The 13,772-nt window shown below is 43.5% G+C and overlaps 1 long non-coding RNA gene across 1 annotated transcript in view; it reads right to left on the reverse strand.

The window, feature by feature from the left end:
- The window catches only part of LOC121139282, a 64,936-nt gene that overhangs the window by 34,718 nt on the left and 16,446 nt on the right, over positions 1-13,772 (reverse strand). The gene's annotated exons all lie outside the window — the stretch shown is intronic.

Genomic DNA, 13,772 nt, shown 5'->3' on the forward strand with positions numbered 1-13,772 from the left:
TGCCTACACGTATGTATGTGTGTCATGTGTGTACAGTGCCTGCAGAGGCCAACAGAACAGAGGGCATCAGAAACCCTGGAACTAGAGTTACAAACTGTTGTTAAGATGCCATGAAGATGCTGGGAACAAAATCCAGGTTGTCTGCAAGAACAGGAAGTTCTGTTCACTGCTTCATCGTCTCTTCAGCCCCAGCACCTACCTTCCTTGAAAATCGTATTCAAAACATAACTGTTGGAACAAGAAGTTATCTGCAACTGATGTCTGCTGGCAAAGGAAAAATTGGTTTCCTCCAACAGAGTCTCACTGGGTATATTAACTACACTTGACGGTAGGCCCCATGCCTAGGCGTACTCAGCCAACACTGAGCAAACTCAATGATCGACCATGGATGGCTGTGGCTGCCGACACCCTGAGGACCTAGGAGCAGCTTCGAGGAACCTCAGAGACCCATAAAAGCCCCAAGGGAGATGTGGAAGAGGAGGAGTCTGCAGAGCCCTCAGCATCTCCAGAACAGCTGAAAAAAGGGGCGGGTCTTATGGAAAGACACTTTTCAATCGAGGACTCATGAAACTGGAAGGAAAGACGGTGGAGCAGAGCCACGTGCCTCACAGAGAACAGCAAAACTGGAGACGTGGTGCCTGATGGAGAACGGCAAACTCGGAGACGTGGTGGCAAAGGGTATGGGAGCCATATGAAAGTGTGGACATAGCTGTTCACCCTGCTGGCAGGAGGTGGGGCACAGCATTGCCCACAAGCTGGTCTTGCCCAGTGAGCCTCGGGATTCTGCCTCCGGAAGCCCCGCCTAGTCACAAGATCACCCTGACTCTGAACAACAGCAGGATATCCAGGTCGAGTCTCCGTGGTGGTCCAGTATTTCTGGTACTTCAGAAAGAGAAACCTTGAATCAGACCCCATTGCAAGGAGTATTTGTATGTAAAGCAGTTTGGGCAAATATACATATACATATGCATATGCATATGCATATATATACATATACATATACAATGGGACATACTACAGTTTGCAGCTGGATGAATAAATATTGTGATGGAGAAGTGGGGAAGATGGAGGAATGGGGTGAGCATGCACTGTGGAGGGAGGTGGAACTAGAGACAACCACAATGACAAGTGAGCGAGAAGGCTGCAGTAGACAGGGGGGGGGCATGCCAATGCCAAGTAGGGCTATCAGCACAGTGTGCAGCAGCTTGCTTGTGCAGACTCGCCCACCCTCACCCCCGACGCGCTGCCCAGCCCCACAATTGCCCTGGCTCTAAACAATGACAGGATGTCCAAGATGGAGAATGTTCATTTTCTGGATTGGGCCTCCTCAAAAGATCTCCATGGTCCGTGCTGCCCCCCTGGGTGCTATGTTGCTGTCCATGGTCCCTGCTACCACCCAGGACCGTATTGATGCCCGAGGGCCATGTTGGTGTCTGTGGTCCTGATGAACCCAGGGGCTGTGTGGATGCCCATGGTCTGTGCTGCCACCAGAAACCATTCTGAGGTCTGTGATCCATGCTGCCACTAGAGGAAATGTGGAAGCCCGTGATCTGTGCTGCCTTTGACTGTAAAGAGCAAAGAAGCTTCATCTGCAGTGGTATTGATGAATGCAGACTCACAATTGAGAATGAGAGACACAGAAAGCTTCTGTGATTTCTCCCCCCACTCCCTCCACGACCTCCCATCCCCCCAAAATAAACAGTCTATGACAGGAAGTCATTGAATAGAACTCTTAAAATTTGTGATAGGGCTGCTGAAGTATAGCTCTTCACAGTTGATGGTTTCTGGAAGGGGTTTGGGTGGGGAAGGATTCAATTTTCTTTAAGGGGCTGGCCATCGGGAGTTTGACCACGCTCCAGTGCAACACAAATTGGACTTTGTATATTTTTTTTTACTTTTTTCCTTCTTTTGGTGGGGAGAGAGGTCACAAGGGTAGGAGCGGACCTGGGAGAACTGGGAAGTGTGATTAGGATGCAATGTGTGAAATTCCCAAATAATCAATAAAAATATTATGTTGGAAAAGACATTTTTCACTAAAAATAGATAATTGTTTTCTTCACCTGACTCAGAATCATTATTGAAGAAGTGGTATTTACAATGTTGTAATTTACTCTCATCCTTTGTGAGTTTGGGACTGGAAGGCCCTTGAACTCATACTCAGGAACTTGATCTATGAGAATTCCCCAGCATTATGATATAGTTATGTGAACATATACCTTCAGAGCTCATTAAATAAAAAGACAGATAAATAAGCCACTTGAGCTGACATGCAAAATGCCAAAGCTGCATTACTTAAACACTGGAAGTTTGGTTTATTTTTCCTTCCACAGTTCTAGAAGCTGTGAATCCATAACCAACATGGTCAAGTTTTGAAGAGGGTATTTTCCCTGCTTTTCAAAATGCCCAACCTCTTGCTTTATCCCCACACAGAAGATGGAGAAGGGAAGGGAAATTCCCCTTGTAAGGTCACAGTATGGCCTGATAAGGGCTCCAACATCATGACCCAATTTTATCTTTATCACTTCACTAAAGACAAAAAATCTCCAAATACAGTTAAACCAGGAGTATCAACATATGAGAGGGGTCACATATTAGTCCCTGGAACAAGCTTACCCCCAGAAGGGACCCTTCGTGTATCTTTTGGCAAAGGAAGTCACACAGCCATGCTTAAAGTCAAAGGATGGAAACTTTTTCATATTCATGGAAGGAAAAGAGATGTGGGAATGCTGAAGCAATACCTACCCAGAAGCACCAGCAGGTTTTATGCATATTTGTGGCATAATTGTCTATGCCTCACAGAAAGATCCCTCTTGAACCATGTGGAGAATGGAATAGAGCTTTACAATCCAAAAAGGTTGTATTTGGGGTGACTACATGGTTCATCAGGTAAAGATGCTTGCCACTAAGCCTGAATATCTAAGTTTGATCTCTAGAATACACACGATAGAAAGAGAAAAGGTTTCTAACCTCTACTCTCTCTCTCTCTCTCTCTCTCTCTCATGCACGCACACATGCATGCACACACACACACACACACACACACACACACACACACACAAATTAAACCTTTAAAGGCTATCTTGAAATTCTTCCTATAGTCTAAGGGAAGAAAAACCTCACTATAGAGCTATGGTGGTAGGAATGAAAGAAACCAGTGCTTAGAGACTTTCACAAAGTATGCCCACTTTGACTTCCTTCTGCAAAATGAAGACTCAAGAAGTACAAATACTACAAGGTCAGTCAGACAAAAGTCTCAGAAATGTGCTTGCAGCTACAACTAGAGGTTCCAGATCACTACAGTTTGGTTCTTTGGATTGAAAACATGTTTAATTGTCTAGAAACACAAATCTCTATATGTACTTAAACTGAAAACATGCTTAATTAGCTGCCTAGAAATTTAAAATATATATATTTATATAACCAGAGTACATGGAAACGGTTTGGGTTACTCTCAAACTGCTATTATGAATACCATTTGCATAGCGATCTTTAGTCAAGGGGACACTTTATGTTCCTGCAGGACAACAGATACAACTGCCTACACACATTTCTCTCTTTTTCATGCTTTTCGTAATCTCACTCCACCAAAACAAAAACAAAACAAAACAAAAAAAGATGATGGAGGAAGACACATCAATATCATTCGGAGAACTTCATGAAAGCGAATCCCCAAGCATTATCAACTCAAGATGCAGCCCATGTATTATAAAAGCACTTTGAAAATCAAATTGAACCTTTCATGCAAGTTAAAGAAAGCTACAGGCTAAACATATCCAAGGAAAGAATGCTTTAATGAGGTGGAAATTATTTGCAAGACTGTTTAAAAAAGAGACTATCCAAAGGCTTGGAATGTTCCCTTCTTCTGGCTCTGCCCTAAACCAAACCGTGTGCTCTGGTTTATCTAGATGCATGGTCTTCTTCATAAATTAATATTTATAATTACAGTTATATGGTTTGATCTGGGGGTGGAGGCCTGACAATGGCACCAGAACCTATGCCAGGTGCATGAACTTGCTTTTTGGAGCCCTTTCCCTATGGTGGGATACCTTACACAGCCTTGATACAGGGGAGATAAGCTTGGTCCTGCCTCAACTTGGTATGCCAGACTTTGTTGACTCCCAAGGAAGGCCTTACTCACTCTGAGAAGTGGATGAGGTGGGAAAGGGGGGAGAGGAGTGGAGGATGGGAAAAGGGGAAGGAGGTGAAACTGAAGTTGGTATGTAAAATGAAAAATAATTTTTAAATAAAAAATGTCATTAATGTTTATATAGTAATCTCATCAGAATTTAGTTAAGGTAGTTCTAAGAAGTTAATCCACCCTTCTTGTGATGAGAATTCTGCTGCTCGCCTATACAGACACCTTCATTTGGATTCTCCTGTAAGCAAAGCCTGGGGAAAAATATAACCTAAGTCATTACTTTCAGAGATAATCTCAGGAACAGAAATCAGAGAATGGGAAATACGATCTAAGAATAGATAGGAAATGCTGCGTGGTAAAAAGCATGTCTCTAAAATCTACAGAGGACTTCCATGACTTGGGCAAATGGGTCTTAACATGAGCTGAACTCAAGGAACCCAGTGACAGACAGGTAGGACTGACGAGCATAGGGGTCAAGACTGAGCTTGTTTAACACCCATAAACAGCTGACCTGACAAGGGGGGAGCTCTTGAACCCCAGACTGATGTCTGGGAATCCAGCATAGGACTGATCCAGAGCCCCTGAATGTGTGTGTCAGTGAGGAGGCCTAGGCAATCTATGGAGCCTTGGGTAGTAGATCAGTATTTATCCCTGGCATACAAATGGACTTTGGGTGCCCATCTCACAAGGAGAGATGCTCTCTCAGCCTGGACTCTTGGGGGAGGGCCTAGGCCCTGCCCTGGATGAAATGACAAACTATGGACACCCTCCATGGAGGGCCTCACCCTCTCTGGGGAAAGGAGTGGGGATTGGGAGAGGGGAGTATGGGGGGTTTGGTGGGAGGGTGTGGGAGGAGGGGAGGGAGAGGCAGCTGGGATTGACATGTGAAGCAACCTTGTTTCTAATTTAAATTTAAAAATAAAAAAAGACTTAAAAAAAAGAATTGCCCAACTGAAGGACAGGAACCTGGAGCCCTTATCTACTAGATCTCAGTCACTATTCGGTGACTGTCCTCAAGGTGTTCTCTCTATTTCTATCTCTATCTGTTCTTTACTTCTCTTGGCACCAAGGAAGTCCCTGACAGAAAGCAGAGATACATGGATTACACTTGAAGCATTCTTAGCCTAGTAGACCAAGATCATCTTGGCTTGAATAGAACTAACTACCCAGGGCAGCAAGGGCTGAAATCAAATGTGGTATAACGGGGTGATGACTTAGGACCAAAGATACTGGTATGCTGGGAAAGGAGAAAACCTTGAACCTCAGCCCTCATAGTGCCGAAGTAGCCAGCAGGCATGAACATGAAGACATTTTTTGTCTTAATTTTCAAAACGTTATATCTAATCTTTAATTTGGAATTTACCTCTTCTATCATCAAAGTTGCAACTGCAATTACCAAGTTATCCAACTGGCATGAAGCAGTGGCTACAAGAGCATGTCAGCCAAAGAAGCTGAGCAATACCAAATCCACAGGTCTAATTAGAGTAAAACAATTCCTAAAACCACTTTCTCTTTGAGCTGGGAAAAAAAATAGAGGTTACAAGATGAAACGGAAACCCGAGCATCAGCAAAGCACGGACAAGAGGCAGCAAATGATTGTCGGACACCCGTGCGGCCTGAAGACGCACTGGAAGAACTGGGAAGATATGAGGGAGTTTGGCTCTCCTTCCTTAAGTCTCTCCAGTGAACGTTAATCTGTGTTTACCCCCATAGGCTTGAAAAGAAAGCAAATCAGAATTCTAATTCCACCATTACTACCTGTTCCTCATGTGACCTCGAGCCACGTGGTCAATTACTCTAAACCTCTAAGATCTCATCAGTAAGAGATAATAATTTATAATATCCAGAACCCTGATGAAAATTAAAAGAACAGAAGGTGTAAAACACTTTGGACAGAACCAGAATAATTGTATGTCCTTGACAAATGGCTGCAAGGGCTGTTCTGACACTGAAAACCACAAGCTGTAGGACACCCAGGAAGTGCTCAGCATGAAGTCCGGGCCAGTGCTTCCTAAATATTGGTTCTCCTTTCAGCCATGTTTCACAAAAGTTGAGAACTTGCCCCACAAAAAATGCTGTAACATTAGGCAATGATCCCTACTCTGAAGTAAGAGTTAAAAGATGAATAGTGTGAAGGATGTTTTTCTCTAGAAAATTCGCAGCGAATGAGACAAACTATTTTCCTAGCAAAGCTATGTTTAAGGTTGGAGGTAAAATGGTGGAGCTCTGACCTCCTGTCTTGTCTTGTTAAGCTCAGCTTTGACCTTCTCACACACCAGGACACCATTCCACACAATGAAAGCAAGCATCATGTCTGTTTGCTTCTCCATGTTTATTTGATTGGCTTCCCCTGACACTGGGTAACTTTACTTCACTTCAAGCTAGTACTTAGTAAATAAGACTTGCTATAAAAATTTTAAAAAGAGACCCATTATATGAAATCATGGATAATAGCACCATAACACAGTCTAGTCAATATAAGATGCCCTTCTGTGTTGTGCCCTCATCTTTTAAGCCCAATGTATTTCCCTGCTGCTTCCACTGACCAATTTCTATGTCAATCAGGGTGTAGATGTCCACCACCCTTCTAATCTCTAATAACCACAGGAAAAGTGACTACTTGTTCCCAGACAGCAATCATTTCAAATGATAGCCTCCAGACTCAGCAGGTTCTAAAAATGTAGATTTTAATTGACTTGATTGAGAAATTATGTGAGTTCATCAGAGGATTCTGACCTCTATTTGCTTCTCTGGTGGCATTCCAGGAGAATGGACATGCCCGATGTATAAAGCAGCCACATCGTGTTGAACCAGACAGGAACCCACCAAGACTGTTGCAATGACTATAGCTGATCATACACACCTCCTTTGCTTTTGTAAGTCAGAGATGTTAGGAAAGTGCCTTTAATTTTAGGCACCTGTGTGTGTGAAAAAAAAAAAACAGCCCTCTTGCACCAGAGTTAAGCTATACAATGAAATTTGGATTCTGTTCCCTGGCAACCTGCTAGCTCTCACACCATAAATCTGAATCATAAACTTCTTTCCTCTTCTATATCCAATCAGTGTCTAAAGTAATTAACCCAATGTATTAACATTGCATAGTTTTCCTTTCTTTCCCACCCCAACTTATTTCAGATTCATCTTACCTCCTAGTGGGTCCTTTTATCATGACGCATGACCTCAATCTCTAACTCTCCACACGTTCCCTCATGTGGTCACCAGAGCAGCCTTCCTGAGAGTTAAGCTTTCTCTTATTGCTGTTTCCTTGGAAGGAATTTGGTGTCAGTTCATTCCTTAAAGGATAAAGACTAAATGTAATCTGATAAACAATAATCTGATCTCACCTGTGACCCCTTACTTGACCTTCCCGGAAGAGCATGAATGTGAACTGCTTACAAATCATTTATCTCTTCCTCTGACATGAACTGATTTTCCTCCCAAATCCCATTGCTTATCTGCAGTTTACTCATCACCTGCCAACCCACGGCCATCTTCACAGCTAGGGCATTGTGTCATTTTTTTTTATGCCTCACATTTGGTTTTGCAGGTAGCAACCCTGGAGTACCAGTACTGTTATTTGAGAAGAATCACTGAACAAGTGAAAAGAATAAATCAAATGCCTGGTACCAGAACAATATATTAACCAAGCCATATTCTCCTCTTTATTACTACCACTCATTATTAAAACTCTAATAAACAGGGTCATTCCCATAATCTCAGTTTTCAGGTTCTATAATCAGACTTCCAAGTTCAATTTCTGGCTCCTTCACTTGATAACTCCATAGCATTGGACCATTTACCAAAAAAAAAAAAAAAAGTCTGTATGCCGGGGATCCTTCCTCATCTCTGAAAGAGTGATTATAATGACAATTTCTCCCTCCTAGGGTCACTATGAGGTTAAACAAACTCATCAGTGTAGACGCCAGCATGGGGCATATAAATAGCATTTGGCAATCTTGAAAAGTAATAGTATGCTAAACAGGAATTTTTGTGTGTAGTCAAAACTAGCAACAAACGTCTGTACAAAGCAGCTGTACAAACCCCACATTTTAAAACAGATCTGCCAACACCCGGGGCACAGTGACTCCCCCAGAGATCATGAGCCTAAGCCACATTCTTCTACCTTCAGTCACCACCATAAATCTCTCTTCCTTCACAGTCCATAAATGATAGTGCTGGAGGGGGCATGCTGGGAGGAAGCAGAGTCATCAGCGATGGTCCTGGCTTCGTCATGGTTCCTGGAGTCTTTGATAAAATTCTAGGACCCCACATCCAAGGAAATAAACAAATGGCTTACTGGACAATAGTTAAGGTGGTACAGAATGGGTGCCAGAGGGGGGGTGTGAGCATTCCCTGACAGTTTTCAGAGGCCCACACCAAGTTCTCTGTGCTTATCATACACAAAGAGTTACCTTCAGTGAGAGGTAATATTCTCTTTTTAAAGATTTTTTTAATTATGCATTTTACATAGATGAGTGCTCTACTTGCATATATGCCTGCATGACAAAGGAGGGCATCGGATCCCATTACAGACTGTTGTGAATCACCATGTGGTTGCTGGGTATGGAACTCATGATCTCTGGAAGAGCAGCCAGTGCTCTTAACCTGTGAGCCATCTCTCCAGACCCCAAAAGGTGATATTCTTAAAGTGTTTAGTGCCTACTTAACCCTGTAAAATTTTTCCAAAGAGGCCCATTCCATCAAGGTGAGAAGGGCTGTGTGGCACAATGCCTGAGAGCAAAAGAATGGCAGCTCCTCCTCCCTAACATCCTGCAACAGCAATCTCAGCATCTCCCTCCTATGAAAGAACACCGAGCAGAGGCAGAAACCTGAGGGCCACCAAAGGAAAAGCTACTTTCCTAGAAGGGTGACTGAAACATGGCCCAATCTTAGGCACCTAGAAGAGGGGTTGTCCTCCCTGGACAAACCTACAGATGTAGAGGATTCCTGGGAGCTTGTCTCACTCAGTTCACCAACCATGAAAGTCATTGAAAGAAGGTGGAACCACACTATCCCTCCCAAGCCTGACATGCAGAATATTAACATGAAATAAAGCCTGATGCCACCATCTCCCTCCAGACTTCCAAAGCCCTCCAATGCGGGCAAAGTTAATCCTTCAAAGGGTAAGAAGTGGGGGCATATCTATGAAAGCAATTCTCAATCAACCAAGTGCAATGACAGATGAAAGTGCTTTAGAACCCAAGCAATAGATTAGAATGTGCCAGGGAAGGATAGGGGAGGGTACTATCTATAAGATTTGAGTCACATTAAAGACCCAAATTTAAATGGAGCTCTTTTTTAATATCTATAAATATCTAGGAAACTAAAGAATCTGTCTTCAGGATTTGTGGGACTTTTATCATTGCACAGTTACAGGTTTAGAGAGAAAAATTGTTTCATGTTTATGCCCCAAAGAGTAATTACAATGAGAATTACATCCTAGAGAAAACTGCATGTTGACAGCAGGGAGACCAATATGCCCAGGCCCAAGGCTGCACATAAGACCAAAGAAGAAAGATGAAGTCTTGAAAGTGTCTACCCCTAGAGCTCTATGTGGAGCAAATTAGGGAAGATCAAGGTGGGAACTAACCTGGGAAGGCCAAGGAAATTACCAACAACAGAGCTGGAGGGCTCCCCCCACTAGTTCTAATTGACAACAGTAAGGGACAAAATAGGTTGACTGAGTTTAAAGGCACAGTGCTAATGCACATTCCTGGAGCCACTGGGGGTCTGCTGGGTCTTACCTTAGTGGAGATAACATTATCTTTAAAAATTATTATTGCCTCCCAGTTACTTCCTGCTTCTCTGGTTGCCTCTGTTACCATGAAGTAAAAAGTTAAGTCCCATTGTGCTTCCTTCCCATGTGGTGAGAAGGTGATGTAGGGAGGGGCTTTCATCCCTGCATTGACGCCGGAAGTCCAAGCCAAACAGGTAGCTCTGAAAACTCTTTGTCAGTTCTAAAGAGGGTGAGCAGGACTCATCCCCTTTAGGCTAAACAGCTGTGCAACTGCCACAGGCATTTGCTAAGGCTTTCAGAATAAAGTAAGAATAGTGTGATAGTGTTAGACCTCACACTAGAAAGCTGTTCCCACCCCTACACACACACAGACAGACACAGACAGCAGACACACAGACAGACACACACACACACACACACACACCACACCACACCACACCACAACACACAGCAGCAGCTTCTTTCCAAGAGAATAGCCTACAAAGAATCAACTCTGTGGGTGATTCCAAAGTGATCCTGTACACTGGCAAAAACTCCTGAGACAAGCTATGCAGGTGCCTGAGATGTTGCCAGCCAGCCCTGACCATAGGAAAGGAAGTATGGGAACTCTTATAGCTGCTAACAATCTCAACACGCCCTGAACAAAACCCCACCCTAGGGCAACTCTTCACTACCCTCCAGTGCACCACATCTGCAAAACAGTCATCAGGCTTGCCTCCCTTGGGATGGAATGTCATCAGGAGGGGTGTGCAGCTGAGTACATCCTGCCACAGGATGCCCTCAGAGAAAATGGCCATGCAACAGCAAAAGAGGAGGCGCTTGCTTTTCAAGTGAGTTGCATCCGAGAAATGCCAGCCTTCCACCATCTGCGATGCCCTGGGGTAAGTTGTGATGTCAATCAAGATGAATTCAGCTAGAGGGCAGTTACTAGTGCACCTGGAAGGAACATCAATCCCAGGTGGTCATTTGTCACCTCTCTCCCAAAATATACTCTCAGAACAAGAGAAGACCCAGGTTCTCAAATACTCCCCTCGCTCACAGATCATCCTCCTACCCCACTCAAATTTCCAAACTTTTATATAACATCCAATTAAAAAGTAATTTAGAAAAAACAAAAGCTTAAGAAAGTCCCCCCAAAAAAATATCACCCTTACTATATTACCCAGACTGGCCAATGGATTTGCTGCCTCAGTTTTATATTAGGTTAATTATGAGTAAACACATGTGTGCATAATATAATAAAATTAAAACATAGAAAAAGCGGGTCTACATTGGTAGAAGCTGGGGAATCAGTTGCTTGGGTATAAATCCTAGTCCTATCTCTAGCTGCAAGTGGGTATGCTCTACTAGGTAAATGGTTGTTCAGGAAGTTGTTAAGAAATAGACTAAGGGGCTGGAGAGAGAGATCAGTGATTGAGAGAACATACTGTTCTTACCAAGAATTGGTACTTGGCTCCCAGTTCCATGTCTCCATATCCAGGAGCTTCAACAACTCCTGGTTTCCATGGGCACCTGCACTCATGTGCACAAAGCAACACACAGACATACTCACACATACACACAGCTAACGAAGTCTTTTTAAATGGCAGAGTAAATAATATAGGTCAAATTTACGTGGTGGGACCTAGCACATATAGAGTGAACACCTGAAAGTTGCATGTTGGTGTTATCAGTTGCATTTTTCTGTTTTATACAATATGCAAGATTTTGCTTTTCCGTGTTGCCTGTGAAGCCCTCTATAGGAATTGTCACTGCTCATGTGTCCCAGACAACACAGAAGTGTCTGCTTTGATACCACTCTCAAAAGAAGGCAATGACATTGCCAGTACCTTCCTGCAAGAGGTTGATGAGACAGCATGGCAGGGGCCAGCTTGAATACCTGAAGGGGCAAGGGAAGGTTGTCGAGGTCTCAGCCGTGCCAGCCTCACAGCTGTCCTCAATTACCACAAACAGATGTTGGCAGCTCAACTCATTAGGAATGCAATCCAATCACCTTGGCAGTCGCATCCTCTTATTGGAAACTCTGGAGACGAAGTTCCCAGTCCCCGATTCCAGCAGCCATGTCAGTGAAGGTCATTTTCCAAGCAAAGACTTCATGTGGCAAATCTCCACAGGGACGAGAGCAGTAATTCTCAAGCAGGGTTGACTGAACTCCCCCCACACGATGTTTGGCAAAGACTAGAGAAGTGTTTTGGGTGTCGAACCCTGAAGGAAGAAATGGGTGCTACTGGTATGGGTCAGATAGCCCCTTGATGCTGCTAAATCGTCCATAAGGCACAGAATGGCAACCCCACCAAAACAATAAATAAAAGAAAATGCAATGAGTGACATCTACCCCTAAATGTCACCAGTGCTGAGATTAAAAAAAAATAACAAACAAAAAAAAACTTAGTTGGAGGGAGCCCACATAAGTTAAGTACAGACTTAGATTAGAGGAAGTGTCTGGTCTGAATGGACTGGGAAGTGTTGGGAGTCTGTAGCCGAGATCAGACATGAGCAGATGGGTTGTATCCTTAAGTAAGTATAATGATATGCATTTTCCTCAGAGTGAGTAGAGAGGAAAAAGCAGTTAGAGGATGCACACTTCCTAAATAGGAGCTACTACAGTAATCATCCCAACTCTATATCACCTAGAGGACAATGAGCCCTGTGGGAACCTCAGACTTAGACAATCTAATGTCCCACTGAAGGGGATATGTAGTTCCTCCTGGTGCTATGTGGATAATTAGTTGTCATTCTTCACAACAATTCTAGCCCAGCATTCCTCAGTCCCCCTTTCCCTGCCTACCTGACCCTGCCTCCTTCTCATCTTCTGCCAATCTTTGCTTGCTTCCTTCCTTTATCAGAATCTCGATGCTCTAGCTCACAGTTCTGTACCCATGGCCCAGTGCGGTGTCTGTCACACTAGATAGAAGGCAAACACCTGCTGGATGGTGTCTGATGGAATAAGGCAATGAATAAACCCATGTGGATCTTGCCCTGGTTCAATTGTTTGGTTTTCATTGCACCCAAAGCTTCTAGTTGAAAACTCTTCTAGTTTACAATATGCCAAGGCACTTTTAAATCGGACCGTTTATCTTTAAGATAGGAGCTATTGGACTTGTTCATGAATCAGGACAGAAAGCCTGGAGAAGATTGCAAAAGCCCTCAATTGTGCTGTTTGAAGAGCAGAGGCAAAAACGAAGCCGGGGCCTAACTTGAGAATCCTCTGCCTTTGTCATGGAGTACACTAATCACATGTCTAGAAGGTACATGTATGCCTGTGGTCAAAGCTCCCATTGAGCTGATAAGCCAAGGTATGAACCATTTGAAATCAATAGCGTGTAGTCACAAGGCAACTTCCCAGCAGTGCTTGGAGAAGTGTTTCCAACTGCAAAAATGCAGAGAGAACTCGAGTCAAGAAAATGGAAAGAGGTGAGATTCCTCTGGAAAATGTTTGCTGCAGCTAATTCTGGTCATGGGCATTGAAGTGAACTTGGCAGGGTTTGAGTGACAGTTCCAGCTTCCCCTGATGAACTGGTCAAAGCTACTGACAATGCCTGAATCAAGGCTGTCATCAATTCAATGCTTATACCTAGTTACTGTGTAACCAGCAAAGGGGTGGCAGCATCAGTTAAACTTATAGGTGATTTGGAAGCCAGGTTATGACAGCCATCCTAATTTCTGAGATGCTAAGATGTATAAAGTTAAGCCTATTAAGACCATGATACATTGAACATAATCTCTTGAAACATCAGTTTTCTTACCTACAGACCAGGGTTATAATGCTCAAGCCACATGGTTATTATAGACAGGTCCACCTGAAACATTTGCGGGACCCAGGGCAAGAATACCAACAGATGCTCACTTACCACATATTTATATTTATAAATTACCAAGTCAAGTCAATAAACTATG

Source organism: Mesocricetus auratus, unplaced genomic scaffold, assembly GCF_017639785.1.
Source record: "Mesocricetus auratus isolate SY011 unplaced genomic scaffold, BCM_Maur_2.0 Super-Scaffold_15014, whole genome shotgun sequence".
Taxonomy (NCBI): Eukaryota; Metazoa; Chordata; class Mammalia; order Rodentia; family Cricetidae; genus Mesocricetus; species Mesocricetus auratus.